Source organism: Schistocerca nitens, chromosome 8, assembly GCF_023898315.1.
Source record: "Schistocerca nitens isolate TAMUIC-IGC-003100 chromosome 8, iqSchNite1.1, whole genome shotgun sequence".
NCBI classification, from domain to species: domain Eukaryota; kingdom Metazoa; phylum Arthropoda; class Insecta; order Orthoptera; family Acrididae; genus Schistocerca; species Schistocerca nitens.
The window spans coordinates 380,892,088-380,907,446 of record NC_064621.1 but is presented as its reverse complement, the minus strand read 5'-3'; the positions used below and the strand labels follow the sequence as shown (position 1 = coordinate 380,907,446).

At 30.5% G+C, this 15,359-nt stretch overlaps 1 protein-coding gene and 1 non-coding gene across 2 annotated transcripts in view; one reads left to right on the top strand and one right to left on the bottom strand.

Annotated features, from left to right (window-relative positions):
- Positions 1–15,359, bottom strand: part of LOC126198783 (cytochrome P450 4C1-like) — a 94,349-nt gene that overhangs the window by 54,572 nt on the left and 24,418 nt on the right. The gene's annotated exons all lie outside the window — the stretch shown is intronic.
- Positions 873–947, top strand: Trnat-ugu (transfer RNA threonine (anticodon UGU)). The gene has a single exon. It is a non-coding gene; the product is annotated as a tRNA-Thr (tRNA).

The window sequence follows — 15,359 nt, the reverse complement described above, 5'->3', positions numbered from 1 at the left end:
TCTGACCGAGAAGTTAATACCAGCTTTCACAGATGTAGCATTGATAATGCTTCACTAGGACTATATATGACGGTAGTATCTGTTCACGAAAGAACACATACCGTGGATGACCATGCAGCTTTGCTAGAAATGAAATGATAATTAAATAGACACCCTAGCTGCAAACAGGCGTTGATATACTTCACTGGGGACACGTTGAAAATGTGTGCCCCGACCGGGACTCGAACCCGGGATCTCCTGCTTACATGGCAGACGATCTATCCATCTGAGCCGCCGAGGGCACAGAGGATAGTGCGTCTGCAGGGACTTATCCCTTGCACGCTCCCTGTGAGATCCACATTCCCAACATGTCCACACCACTACATTCGTAGTGCGCCTAATAGATGTTTGCCCATCATACTCATTATTCGTGGCAGATTAATCTACCAAGTCCCGTACGAGTTGGGGCATAGCGTGTGCGTTCACACAAGAAGGTCAATGGCCGGGAAGCCAAATTTTAACTATATATGACGGTAGTATCTGTTCTCGAAAGAACACATACCGTGGATGACCATGCAGCTAGGGTGTCTATTTAATTATCATTTCATTTCTAGCAAAGCTGCATGGTCATCTACCGTGTGTGTTCTTTCGAGAACAGATACTACCGTCATATGTAGTTAAAATATGGCTTCCCTGCCATTGACCTTGTGTGAACGCACACGCTATGCCCCAACTCGTACGGGACTTGGTAGATTAATCTGCCACGAATAATGAGTATGATGGGCAAACATCTATTAGGCGCACTACGAATGTAGTTGTGTGGACATGTTGGGAATGTGGATCTCACGGGGAGCGTGCAAGGGATAAGTCCCTGCAGACGCACTATCCTCTGTGCCCTCGGTGGCTCAGATGGATAGAGCGTCTGCCATGTAAGCAGGAGATCCCGGGTTCGAGTCCCGGTCGGGGCACACATTTTCAACATGTCCCAGTGAAGTATATCAACGCCTGTTTGCAGCTAGGGTGTCTATTTAATTATCATTTCGCTTCACTAGGAGTTTCAGTAACCCTTTATTTTCCAAAAAAGAATTCATCTGCTATAGTTCTCCTTAGTCACTGAATTTCGAAAAATTCTGAAGCATGTACTTTAATTTCTGATAGAGAATTCAAATGGTAATTTTTGTAACTGTAGCTTCAAAATTCCCTTAAAAGCGAAGTATTTTAAGAAACCTTTCATCCCCTATTTCAACCCCTTACCAGTTTGTGCAATCGAGGGAGATTTTTCTTAATTATTCTTAATTTACATATTTGTATTGCATATATTTATTATATTATTTAATATTTCTTTATTATTAGTGTAAAGAAAGATTAAATAAGGAAGAATACAATACATTTATTGGTATACGTGTTCCATATCTATTTTTACTTATATATAATGGAGACGTTTTGTGGTCATGAAAGGGGCCTGTTTCTTTTTTTTGCTACTATCTGTATTTTTTTCTTTCGTATTCTTTAAATATTTGTGTTTTTTCTTTTTTCCTATTTTGATTAATTTTTAAATTTCTTACTTGTTTCCTAAAAGTTTTATTCTTGTTTGTTTATTCACTTTTTCTTTGTATTATATGTAAGTTTTGCTAAACTAAACGTTGATTAATAATCGACATGATTCGTGCCAGCAGCCATGGTTGTATGATTGATACAAGTGAATATTATTGGTTAAAACTATTGTTTATATTATTAGGGTTACAATATAAATTTGTAAGGTGAAATGTTAAAATTTATTTGTAGCTCTTTTTATGAATCTGTTTAATTTAAATAATAAACTAGGATTAGATACCCTATTACTTTAAATGTTAATTATAATTGCCAGGGTACTATTAGTTAAGGTCTTTAAAACCAAAGAATGTGACAGTATCTCATTCCATTCACAGGAACCTGCCCCGTGACTGATAATACATGATTTACTCTACTTAATTGATTTGTTTGTATATCTCCCTTATCAGCGAATCTATTTAGAGTTATAATTCTCAAGATTTATAATTATAAAATATTTCAAGTCAAGGTGCAGCTTATAGTTAAGAGGAGGTGCATTACAATAGATTTTTGTTTATAACAGATTTGATGGTGAAATACTGTTGATAAAGGTTTATTTGATGATAATTTGATTTATTTAATTTAACTGATATTGGCTCTGAGATGTGTACACATCACTCGTCACTCTTGTTGTTGAGTATTCTATTTTGAGTATTTTAAGGTTGCTTCAATTTAGATGAGATAAGTCGTAACATAGTAGATGTACTGGAATGTGTATCTAAGAAGAGGTTCAAGATATAACTTATTGGTAAAGTGTTTCACTTACACTGAAAAATTTTGTGCAATCAGGATGTCTTTATTATTTATTTTATTATATTGATTTATTGTTTATTTAATTATTTAATATAAATAATTTTGTAGGTTTTTGTCTTAATATATTTTATAGAATTTATTTTTAAAATTATAGTATATTGGTAATGTAAATGTTTTATGAAATATTATTTTAAATTTTTTAAAGTAGATTTTATTTATTATACCTTTGTATCAGGGTTTAACAAAATTTTAGTATTTATTTTACTTGTCTCGATTTATAAATTATTTATAATTAATGGATTATAATAATTATTAAATTATTTTTAGAAATGAGATGTTAATCGTTTTCTAAGATAACTAGTTTCTTAAGAAAAAATTTAATTTTTTAAAGTTAGTTGTTTTTACTTAATTTTTCAAGTGTAAATATCAACTAATTGCTTCATTAAGAGATAAGCTTTGAAGTTATTAACCTATAATTTGTTTTCTAAAATATAATAGTAAGCTTTAAACCAGCAATCCTTAAGATAACGTTTTAGTTCATTATTTTATATTTAGATTTTATAAATATTTTAGGTTTTTTATTAAGACTATTGATTTAATTTTTTAAACTTTGTAATAATGATAGAATTAGTATATTTATTTGTACAAAATTTTTACTTTGTAAATTTATTATAAGGAACAAGGCAAAATTGATGTCCTCCTGTTCATCAAAAACATGTCCTTTTGAAAATATTTTGAGGTCTGGCCTGCTCACTGAGCGGATTTTTAAAGAGACACGGTATTTTGACCGTGCAAAGGCAGCATAATCATTAGTCCCTTAATTAGTGGCTGGAATGAATGGCTTGGCAAGAAATCAACTCTCTGTTAATAAATTTTTTAATATAACTTTTGAGTCAAAAGGCTTTAATTCTCCTTTAGGACAAGAAGACCCTATTGAGCTTAACATTTTACTTTTATAAAGGTTTTTGTATCTCTTTCTACATTTAATGATAATGTTTTGTTGGAGTGACATGAAGAATAGATAAACTCTTCATTATTATATCACTGATTTATGTTTGTTGATTTGATCCATAATTTATGATTATAATGTTAAGTTACCTTAGGGATGACAGTGTAATTAGTTTTGAGAGCTCATATTGACAAAGCAGATTGCGACCTCAATGTTGGATTAAGAAAAATTTTGGGTGCAGGAGCCCAGTGATTAGGTCTGTTCGACCATTAAATTCTTTCATGATCTGAGTTCTGACCGGCGTCAGCCAGGTCGGTTTCTATCCTAAGTCTATTAACCCATATTACTACAAAAGGACGATATGGTTAAATTATTTTTTACGATATTGATTAATATTAAGTAATTTACTATTTTGACAGATTAATGTGTTGAATTTAGAATTCATTTATGCAGATATTGTATACAGATAGTATAGATACTTTATGATTTATTTTGTTAATTTTAAATTTTCTTTTATTAGTTAGTTGTGTTTTCATTAGTGTTGCTTTTTTAGCTTTAATGGAGCAAAAGGTTTTAGTTTATATTCAGATTTGTAAGGGTCCAAATAAAGTAGGATTTGCAGGGATCCCACAGCCTTTTAGTGATGCTATTAAGTTGATTTCTAAGGAGCAGCCCATTCCTATTACATCTAATTAATTACTTTATTATTTTTCCCCTGATAATTTAATGATTTCTTTAGCTGTTTGAGTAATTTTCCATTACTTAACTTATATGTGTTCTTTCTCTTTGAGGTTTTTGTTTTTTTATGCTGTACTAGATTAGGTGTTTATACTGTTATAATTGCTGATAGATCTTGTAATTCAAATTAGTCTTTATTAGGTTCTCTCCATTCTGTCACTCAAACAATTTCATATGAAGTTAGTTTAGCTTTCATTTTATTGTCTTTAATTATTTTAATTGGTAGTTTTAACATGTTTGATTTTATAAATTATCAGCTTTATTTTTGATTCATTATTATTTATTTTCCCTTAGCTTTAGCTTGTTTTTCTTCTTGTTTAGCTGAGACTAATTGTACAGCTTTTGATTTTGCTGAAGCTGAGTCTGAGTTAGTTTCAGGCTTTAGTATTGAATATGGTGCATGTGGTTTTACTTTAATTTTTTAGCTGAGTATACTAGAATTGTTTTTATAAGAATGTTGTCAGCTTTAATTGTTTTAGGTGGTGATTTTTATTCTTTTATATTTTTTATTAATTATTATATCTTTTGGTTATATTTGGGTTCGAGGTACTTTACCACTGTTTCGTTATGATATGTTGATATACTTGGATGAAAAAGTTTTCTACCTTCATCTTTAAATTTTTTTATTTTCTTTGTTGGTTTAAAGATTTTTATTTATTTCGTTTATTTAGTCAAATTTTCTAAGCAAAGTTAATAGAATGTTTTGAAAACATAAAACTAGAAGTTTTCCTAGTTTTATTTTTTCAAAACATATGCTTTTCCTAAGCTAATTAATTTATTTATTCCTTAATTAGCTTATCTCATCCATTTACAAGATGGATATTAATCAAGAAGTATGTAAAATACATAATTGTTAAGATTTGACTTATTATATAAGCTTCTTCAACTGGTCGTTTACCAATTCATGTTAATAAACATACAACTACTATAACTACTATAGAATTTGGTTGATAGGATAAAATTAGATACCTCAGAATGGTTAAATTATTAAGATTTTAATTGATAAGAATAGTGCAATAAGACCTCCTAACTTATTAGGAATTGATCGTAGAATTGCATAAGCAACTAGGAAGTATCATTCTGGTTGAATGTGAACTGGTGTTACTAATGGATTGGCAGGTATAAAATTATCTGGGTCTCCTAGAAGGTATGGGTTAATTAAACACAATATAATTAATAATATGTCATTAATACAAATGTGATAGAATCCTTGAAAGTAAAATACGGGTGGAATGGATTTTTTTTATATCTCTCTTCAGCCCTAACGGGTTAGTAAACCCTGTTTGACGAAGAAACAATAAGTGAATTGCTGCTATAGCTGTAATAATGAATGATAATACAAAATGAAATGTAAAGAATCGATTTAATGTTGCATTATGAACAGCAAATCCTCCCCACATTCATTGAACTAAATCTGTTCGTAAGTATGGAATTGCTGATAGTAAATTAATAATTACTGTTGCACCTCAGAATGTTATTTGGCCTCAAGGTAAAATGTATCCTATAATATATACACACACACACACACAATATATATATATATATATATATATATATATAGTGTGTGTGTGTGTATATAAGATCCATAGTAAATTCCTCATTCTACATGCAATTAAATACAAACAAAAAATATAGATGCTCCATTTTTCGGGTGAAGTACGAATAATTCAACCGTTATTTATGTCCCAACAGATGTATACTACACTACTAAATGCCATTTCAATATTTGATGTATAATGTATAGGTAAAAATAGTCCAGTTATGATTTGAATTACCAAACACAATCCTAGTAGGTATCCAAAATTTCATCAAAATGAAATATTTGTTGGTGCAGGTGAATCAGCTAAAGAGTTGTTAATAATTTTAATTAACGGATGTCTTAATTGTAAGGGTTTATTCATTAATAAATTATCTTATTTTACAAATAGGCCTCTGGTTAATATTATTAATTTAAACTACTACTAATAGTGCTAAAAATAAATAAATTATTATTATTATTATTATTGTAGTAATAAATGTTGGTCTATTATATAATTTTTCTATCTATACTGTTATTTCGTGGTAATTGATTGACTTATCAATTATTATGGTTTCGGTATTTTTGAAGAAGTCTATAAATATTGTTATGTCTAGGATAATTACTGTTGATATAATAAAGACTCATATCATTAAGGTGATAATTATGGTAATTGATTTAGGTTGAAATATTTCGTTTGATGCGATTCTTGTAATATAAAGAAATAGAACTAATATACCACCAAGAAATGTTAGGAATACAATATATGATAGTCAATAGCTTTCCATTATTGTTCCTGTTATTAATCAAACTAGGAATGTTTGAAGGATAATGAAAACTATTATTGAAATTAGGTGTCTTATTTCTTTTGGCTTATCTGTATGTTAACATATTTATTTATAACGATTTCCTTGATCCCTCTTTGTTTATTAAATAATTTTTGGTGATTGGTTCATTCTTTAATGTTTCTGTAAAGTTTTGATTTTATAATTTATGTATAGTCATATGTTGATTTAAATATAATTAGATATTATTTTGGTATTGATTATTTATCTTGTAGTTTAATTTTGATCAGTTTTTGAATTTTTTCTTTAATCATTCTTGCTAGAGGTTCGGTTTATTAAAGTTCTTATCATTATAATTTTTTTGTTTTTATGTTTTTAATTTTAATAATTATGCTTCATTGTTTATTTGCTAGATTAAGTTTTCTTTCTTTTGATTTTTTTTGAGGCTAGATTAGTTCCTCCTTTGCATTTGATTTTAGGTTGAGGTTATCTACTTGAGCGTTTTCAGGCTGGTGTTTATTTAATTTTTTATCCCTTGGTTCTTAGATTGCCTTTGTTGTTAGTTTTACTTAAGGTGTATAATTTTTCTAACACTTTAAATTTCCCCTTATTGGTTGATTTTGTTGTTATTAATTTATATTTTATGTATTTATAATTTTCGCATTTTCAGTTAAAATGCCAATATTTTTGGTTCATTTATGGCTTCCTAAGGCTCATATAGAGGCCCCTATTTCAGGTAGAATAATTCTTGCTGGTGTTTTATTAAATTTAGTTGGTTATTTATTATTTGGGCTTAAGGTTCAATTATTTTTGATTGTCTTTAGGTTTATCTGGTGGAATTATTGTTAGATTTATATGTTGTTGTCAGGCTGATTTGATGCCTTTAATTGCATATTCTTCTGTCGCTCATATAAGAAAGGTTATTGGTGGATTGATGACTATAAATTGATGGGGTTGTGTAGGTTCACTTTCTTTTGTGGTTGGTCATAGTTTGTGCTCTTTTGGATTGTTTTGTTAGTCCAATATTGTTTATGAATGTTTAGGTAGACCAAGATTATTAATTAACTAGGGTATAATTAATTTAATACCTAGAATGGCTCGCTGGCCACGGTGGTCTAGCGGTTCTAGGCGCTCAGTCTGGAAGCGCGCGACTGCTATGGTCGCAGGTTCGAATGCTGCCTCGGGCATGGATGTATGTGATGTCCTTAGGTTAGTTAGGTTTAAGTAGTTCTAAAATCTAGGGGACTGGTGACCACAGATGTTAAGTCCCATAGTGCTCAGAGCCACCTAGAATGGCTCTATGGTGATTCCTTTTAAGATCATCAAATATGGCTGATCCTCCATCATTGAATTTCGTAGGTGAAGTTAGATTATTAAAAAGAATTATGTCTTGATTTTCTTTTAGATTTTTTGCTATAACCTTTTTGTCTTTCTTAGAGCTGTTTATACTTTATAAATATATTCTTATTCTCAGCATAGAAACTATTATTCTGAGGTTTATACTTATTCTCTTGATTATTGACGAGAATATCATCTTTTACTTTTGCATTGATTACCTTGAAATATTCTTTGTTTGAAGGGTGAGTATTTCTTTGTATAAATTGCTTACTTTTTTTATTTAAAATATTGTTTTGTGGAATCAATGATATGAAGTTTTTCATCTTATTTTCTATTTGTTGTTGAGGTTTTTTCTTTGTTCTTTTCGATAACTATAATTTTTATTTTAGGAATTTATTATTTAATAATTCATTATAGAGTTTTTGTTGAATATGATCTTTTTAATTTGAATGGCTCTATAGTTGTTGTAACTCTAATTTTTGAATGAATATCTCTTACTTTTATTCCTTTTGTTATGTATATGTCTTCTTTGGTGATTTACTATAGAGAGGATCATATGTGAGGAGAAAAAAAATATAAATCGTTTAATCACTATTGTTTTAATATTTATTCTTTCTATAGGGTTTCTAATTATTAGTCCTAATATGATTATAATTTTGTTAGGGTTAGATGATTTAGGTCTGGTTTCTTATTGTTTAGTTATTTATTATCATAATGTGAAATCTTACAGTGCTGGTATATTAACTGCTCTTTCTAATCGTATTGGTGATAATGCTATTTTAATTTCTATTGCTTGAATATTAAATTTTGGTGGTTGGAATTGTATTTATTATTATGATTTTATTTCTAATTCTTTTGAAATAAAGCTTATTACTATATTAATTGTTTTAGCAGCTATAACTAAAAGAGCTCAAATTCCTTTTGTTCTTGACTTCCTGCTGCTATGGCTGCTCCTACTCCTGTTTCTGCTTTAGTTCATTCTTCTACTCTCTTTACTGCTGGAGTTTATGTATTGATTCGTTTTAGACCAATATAATTGTGGTTGATTTTTATTTTTAATTGGTTGCATAACTATATTTATGGCTGGATTGGGTGCTAATTTCGAATTTGATTTAAAGGAAATTATTGCTCTCTTTCTACACCAAGTCAACTTGATTTCATAATAACAATTTTGGCCATAGGTTATCCAAAGCTTGCATTCTTTCATTTATTGGCTCATGCTTTATTTAAGGCATTATTATTTATGTGTGCAGGTTCAATAATACATAATTTAAAGGATTCTCAGGATTAATGGGCTCAGTTGTTAAATTTATACCTTTAACTTCTGTTTGTTTGAATGTTTCTAGTTTGTCTTTGTGTGGTATACCTTTTTGGCTGGATTAATTCAAAGGACTTGATTCTTGAAATGGTTTGTTTAAGCTGAATTAATTGTTTAATTTTATTTTGTTATTTTTTTCTACCGGTTTAACTGCTTCTTATTCTTTTTGTGTATTTTATTATTCAATATCTGGGGATAATAATTTTTATTCTAGATTTTCTTTTGATATTAAGGGTAATTATATTTCACTAGGGATGATTGGTTTATTATTTGTTGATGTTTTTGGTGGTAGTCGTTGTTTTCTTGCTTGATTTTCCCTATTCCTCATGTGATTGCTTTCCCTTATTGTTTAAAGTTTTTTACGATTATATTTGTTGTTTTGGATGCTTATTATGTTATCTTATTTCTAAGTTTATTTTCCTCATAATTCATTTTCTTTAAGTATGTTTCTTTTGTTGGATTTGCTGGTTCTACATGATTTGTACCTTTACTTTCAACTAAGTTTGTTAGATATATTCCTTTAAAGTTGGGTTATTATTCATCAAAATCATTTGATAATGGTCGAGGTGAGTTATTTGGTGGCAAGTGTTCATACAGATTATTTATTTATTTAAGTGGTTATATCCAAGTTTGATATGATTCTAACTTTAAGATTTATCTTTTAACTTTTATGTTTTGAATGTTTATTTTAGTGATGTTGCTATTTTTATACTTAAATAGCTTATAATTAGACCATTGCACTGAAGATGTTAAGTAAGCATTTTTTTACTTTTATATATTTATAAATATGAATATATTATTTTTACAGTGAAAATGTAATGTTTTGTTTAAACTATATAAATTTTAGAAATGTTAACAGAGTTTAACCGCTAATATAAAAAGTTAGCAGCTTTCATATTGGCTTTATATTTCATTAATTGAAACTTTATCGTTCAGTTATATTATTAACAGTAATACACCTCTTTTTGGCTTCAATTAATAAGAAGAAGGGTATATTATTTACCAATCTTTCAGGACGAAACTGACTTCAATATTTCGCTTCTTGTTCTATTTAAGATTGATTGGTTATATCAATGCTTTCTGAATGTAACTCAAATGTTATAGTTAACTACAACCCTGTATTCAGCTCATTGTAAGGCTCCTTGATTTCATTCATGATATGGTCAGCCTAGTAGGACTAAGATAAAAAATATTGTAGATACTGTTCAGATTATAATGTCTGATGTTTCGAAAATAATTATAATTTGTAGAATTAGTGCGACTTCTACATCAAAGATTGGAAAAATACTGCGATTAAGAAGAATCGAAGGGAAAACGGTATTCATGCTAATCTTTCTGGATCAAACTTACACTCCAATAGTGATCTTTTTCCCGGTCTTTGATTAATTTTTTTATAACGTTGTTGCAAAGATTATAACAATTATTGGAATAATAAATCTAATAAAAATTCTTGTAGATAGGAATAAGATTGTTTTTCTTGATTTATCTCAAGCTTCCTGATTGGAAGCCAAATGTACTATTTATACTAGAAAAACAATTACCTACTTCATCAATAAACAGAAACATATAAGAATAATCATACTACATCTATGAAGTGTCAATATCATGCTGCTGCTTCAAATCCAAAATGGTGTCTTGGTGAGAATTGGTTTATTAAGTGTCGAAGTAAACATGTTGTTGAGATGATTGCCCCAATAATGACGTGTAGTCCATGGAACCCTGTTGCAATGAAGATTGTTGATCCATATACTGCATCTGCAATAGTGAAAGAGGCTTCTCAATATTCACATGCTTGAAGTATTGTGATGTATAATCCTAATAGTACTGTGAAGAATAGGCCTTGTAATGCTTGAGTGTGGTTAGATTCTATTCAGCTGTGATATGCTTGTGTTACAGTTAATCCTGAGGCTAAAAGAATAGCTGTATTAAGTAATGGAATTTTTATAGGATTAAAAGGTTGAATTCCTACTGGCAGTGATAATATTCCTAGTTCAATTAATGGTGCTAGTCTTCTTCTATAGAAGGCTCAGAAGAATGATACAAAGATGAACACTTCCGATGCAATAAATAGGATTATTCCTCTTCGTAATCCTATTGATACAAATCTCGTATGTAATCCATGATAGGTTCATCTTGTCGTCATTGAATTATAGTTAATAAAGTAATTCCGAATCCAATCATGAATAAATTAATGTTAAATGTGTGGAATCATTTTCCTAATCCTGATACTAGGACTATTGCTCCAGTTGCTCCTGTTAGCGGTCAAGCTCTATAGTCTACTAAGTGGAATGGGTGATTTGAGTGAGTTGTTAACATAGGTTTAGTATACTTCTCTATAATAAAAAGTTCTTAAAATTGAGAAAACATAAGCTTGAATTATAGCTACTGCTGATTATAGAATTAATAGTAGTATTTGTCCATTAATTAGTAGTGAAATTAAATTTATTCCTATAGATGATCATGTGTTTCCTAATAAGGTTAATAATAAGTGTCCTTCAATTATGTTTGCTGCTAGTCATACTGCTAGTGTACCTGGTCGAATGACATTTCTAATTGTTTCAATTAATACTATAAATGATATTTATGCAGGTGGCGTTCCTTGTGGTACAAGGTGTGTAAATATGTGTTAGTATCATTTATTCATCCAAATATTATAAATCTTCCAGAAAGAGATTTTCACTCTGCAGCAGAGTGTGCGTTGATATGAAACTTCCTGGCAGATTAAAAGTGTGTGCGGACCTTTGCCTTTTGCGGGCAACTTCTCTACCAACTGAGCTACCGAAGCACGACTCACGCCCGGTACTCACAGCTTTACTTCTGCCAGTATCTCGTCTCCTATCTTCCAAACTTTACAGAAGCTCTCCTGCGAACCTGCAGAACTAGCACTCCTGAAAGAAAGGATATAGCGGAGACATGGCTTAGCCACAGCCTGGGGGATGTTTCCAGAATGAGATTTTCACTCTGCAGCGGAGTGTGCGCTGATATGAAACTTCCTGGCAGATTAAAACTGTGTGCCCGACTGAGACTCGAACTCGGGACCTTTGCCTTTCGCGGGCAAGTGCTCTACCAACTGAGCTACCAAGCTTAATCACATAGGCAGAGTGATTGCAAATGTTAATGCTAAATGGCTTGTTCTAGTAAAAATATAAGGGAATAGTTATATAAAATTATTAAATAATATTGTAATAAAGATTGAGATAAAGATGAATGTTGTTCCATTAAATGGTTTTGGTCCTAGTAATGTTTTAAATTCGTTGTGTAAAATTTAAGTTTAATTTATTTCAGGTAATATTAATGTGTGATGGTGTAAGCCAGAAAATTGGTGGGAATAATAATAGTCCTAAGAATGTTCTAGTTCAATTTAATGGCAAGTTGAAGATATTAGTTGATGGATCAAATGTTGAGAATATGTTTGTTGTCATCTTCAATTTAGATTTTTTATCTTAATTGTTCTTTTTCTGCTCTTTTAATGAGGTTAGGTTTAAATGAGAAAAAGTTTATTTGATTGAATAGAATTAAAGTAGCTGAAAATATAATGAATAGGGAGAATCATCTGAGAGGAGATATTTGAGGGATTTAGATTTAAATTTCCCCATTGGAAGTAGTCGTTTATATACTATTGTTTGGTTGAAGAGACCATTACTTACTTTCAGTCATCTGATGTTTCAAGGTGTACTAATTGTTTAGTTAGTTTGGATTGACACTCTAATGTTATATATTTTAACTAACTCCATAGATTATTTTAGATAATCACTTGATAAATCAATTTACTGAAGTTCTTTCAATTACAATTGGTATAAATCTGTGCTTTGCTCCACAAATTTCTGAGTATTGGCTGAAAAATAGTCCAGGACAGTTTATTGTAAATGTTCCTTGATTTAGTCGACCTGGTGTGGCATGAATTTCAACCCCTAAAGCAGGTACTGCTCATGAGTGAGGAACATCTGATGCTCTTGTTAATACTTGTTCAGTTATCTATAGCTAGAAGGTGAAAGCCGTCGTTTTCTAAATCTTGTTCTCATGTTGTGTAGGTGTCAAATTCTACATCTATAATGTCTGAATATTCATATCTTCAGGACCATTGTCGTCCAATTGTTTTGATTGTGAGTATTGCATTTACTAAATCATCAAGTAAATAAAGTAGTCATAGTGATGGGAGAGCAATAAAAATTAGGGTAATTGCTGGTAGTGCAGTTCAGATGGTTTCAATTAAATGTCCACGAAGTATTTTTCGGTTTGTATAGGCAATAAATAGTATATAACTTAGGGCATAACCTACAATTACTGTAATTGATAATAACATGACCATAGTATGATTATGGAAGAATTAATGGTGAAGCTCCATCTCGAAGGAATAAATTTGATCATGTTGCCAGTGATGCTTTTTCTAATAAAAGGTCCAACCTTTATTTGTAGAGCTGAAATCTACTGCACTAATCTGCCATATTAGAATCTAGAGATTAATTGGTAATTCTGAGTAACTATGTTCTGCAGGTCGGTTATCTTGTACTCATTCTGTTGATCATCTTATTTTAGCTCTAAATATAATTGCTCAGTTTGTAATCATTCTTTCTCATATAATTACAATGAATATAATAATTTCTACAATAGAAATTGTAGATCCGATTCTTGATACTACATTTCATGATGTATATATGTCTGGGTAGTCTGCATATCATGGTGGTATTCCTGCTAATCCTAGGAAGTATTGAGGGAAGAATGTTAAGTTTACTCCAATGAATATAATTGTGAACTGAATTTTTAATCATGTATTGCTTATAGTTAATCCTGTGAATAATGGGTGTCATTGAATAACACCTCCTACAACAGCGAATACTGCTCCTATACATAGGACATAACGGAAGTGGGCTACTACGTAATATGCGTCATGTAATACAATGTCAAGTGATGAGTTTGCTAGTACTAACACTGTTAATCCACCAATAGTAAATAGGAAAATAAACCCTAGAGCTCATAATAATGGTGGATTAAACTTGAATTTAGTTCTATATAATATAGCTAATCATCTGCATACCTTAATTCTTGTAGGTACAGCAATAATTATTGTTGCTGATGTGAATATGCTCGTATGTCAACATCCATTCCTACTGTAAATGTATGTTGTGCTCGTACAATAAACCCTATTAATCCAATTGATAACATGGCATAGATTATACCTAACATTCCAAATGATTCAATTTTTCCTCTTTGTTGACATACAATGTGTGAAATAATACAAAATCCTGGTAAAATTAGAATGTAAACCTCTGGGTGCCCAAAGAATCAGAGAAAGTGTTATTATAGAATTGGGTCTCCCCCTCCCCCGTGCAGGGTCAAAGAATGATGTATTTAGGTTCCGGTCTGTTAATAATATAGTAATGGCTCCTGCTAAAACTGGAAGTAAAAGAAGAAGAAGAGCTGTAATAGCTACAGACCAAACAAATAAAGGTGTTTGGTCTAAAGTTATGATTTCTGATCGTATTGCTGTTGTAATAAAGTTAACTCCACCAAGAATTTATATACACCCGTGTAGTTAGTGAAAAAATGGCTAATCTACAGATGCACCCCCATGTGCAACAGCTCCTGCTAGAGGGAGGTAAACTGTTCATCTTGTACCAGCACCGTTATCTACTATAGAAGATGTAAGAAGAAGGGTTAATGAGGGTGGTGGTAATCAAAAACGTATAGTATTTGTTCATGGGAATGCTACATCTGGTGAACAAATTATAAATGGTACAAGTCAATAACCAAATCCACCAATCATAATAGGCATTACTATGAAGAAAATTATTACAAATACATGGGCTGTAATAATAACGTTATAAATCTGATCATCTCCAATTAGATATCCTGGTTGGCCTAGTTCAGCATGAATAAGTATTCTTATTGATGTTCCTACTATTCCTGTCCATGCTCCAAATAGAAAGTATAAATTCCCAATGTCCTTACAGTTTGTTGAGAATAATCATTTTTGCAGTAAGATGGTTGAATTTTAGATGGTAGACTGTAAATATACTTATAAGATATTTTCTCTCTCGCCATAATCTGGTCTTACATTCATTTATGGTTCTAGACAGCAATTCTAGAGGTGTAAAGTTTCACTAACTTTGAAGGTTATTAGTTTAATTAACTGAAGTCCTTAGAACAATGAGATTAAGGTAGCTGTTGAAATCAATCCTAACGTTGAAATTATTACGGTTATAGGAAGAATAATTCTTGATTTTTGAGACTTTATCTTTATACATCATGAATTTTCAGTATATGATATAATTAGAGCCTAGAATCTAATATGTATGTAATAATAAAGTGTAATTGTAGTTAGTACGACTATAATAGTCATAATGGTTGTTATGTTGTTTTCTATTAATGATTGTATTACAATTCATTTTGGTA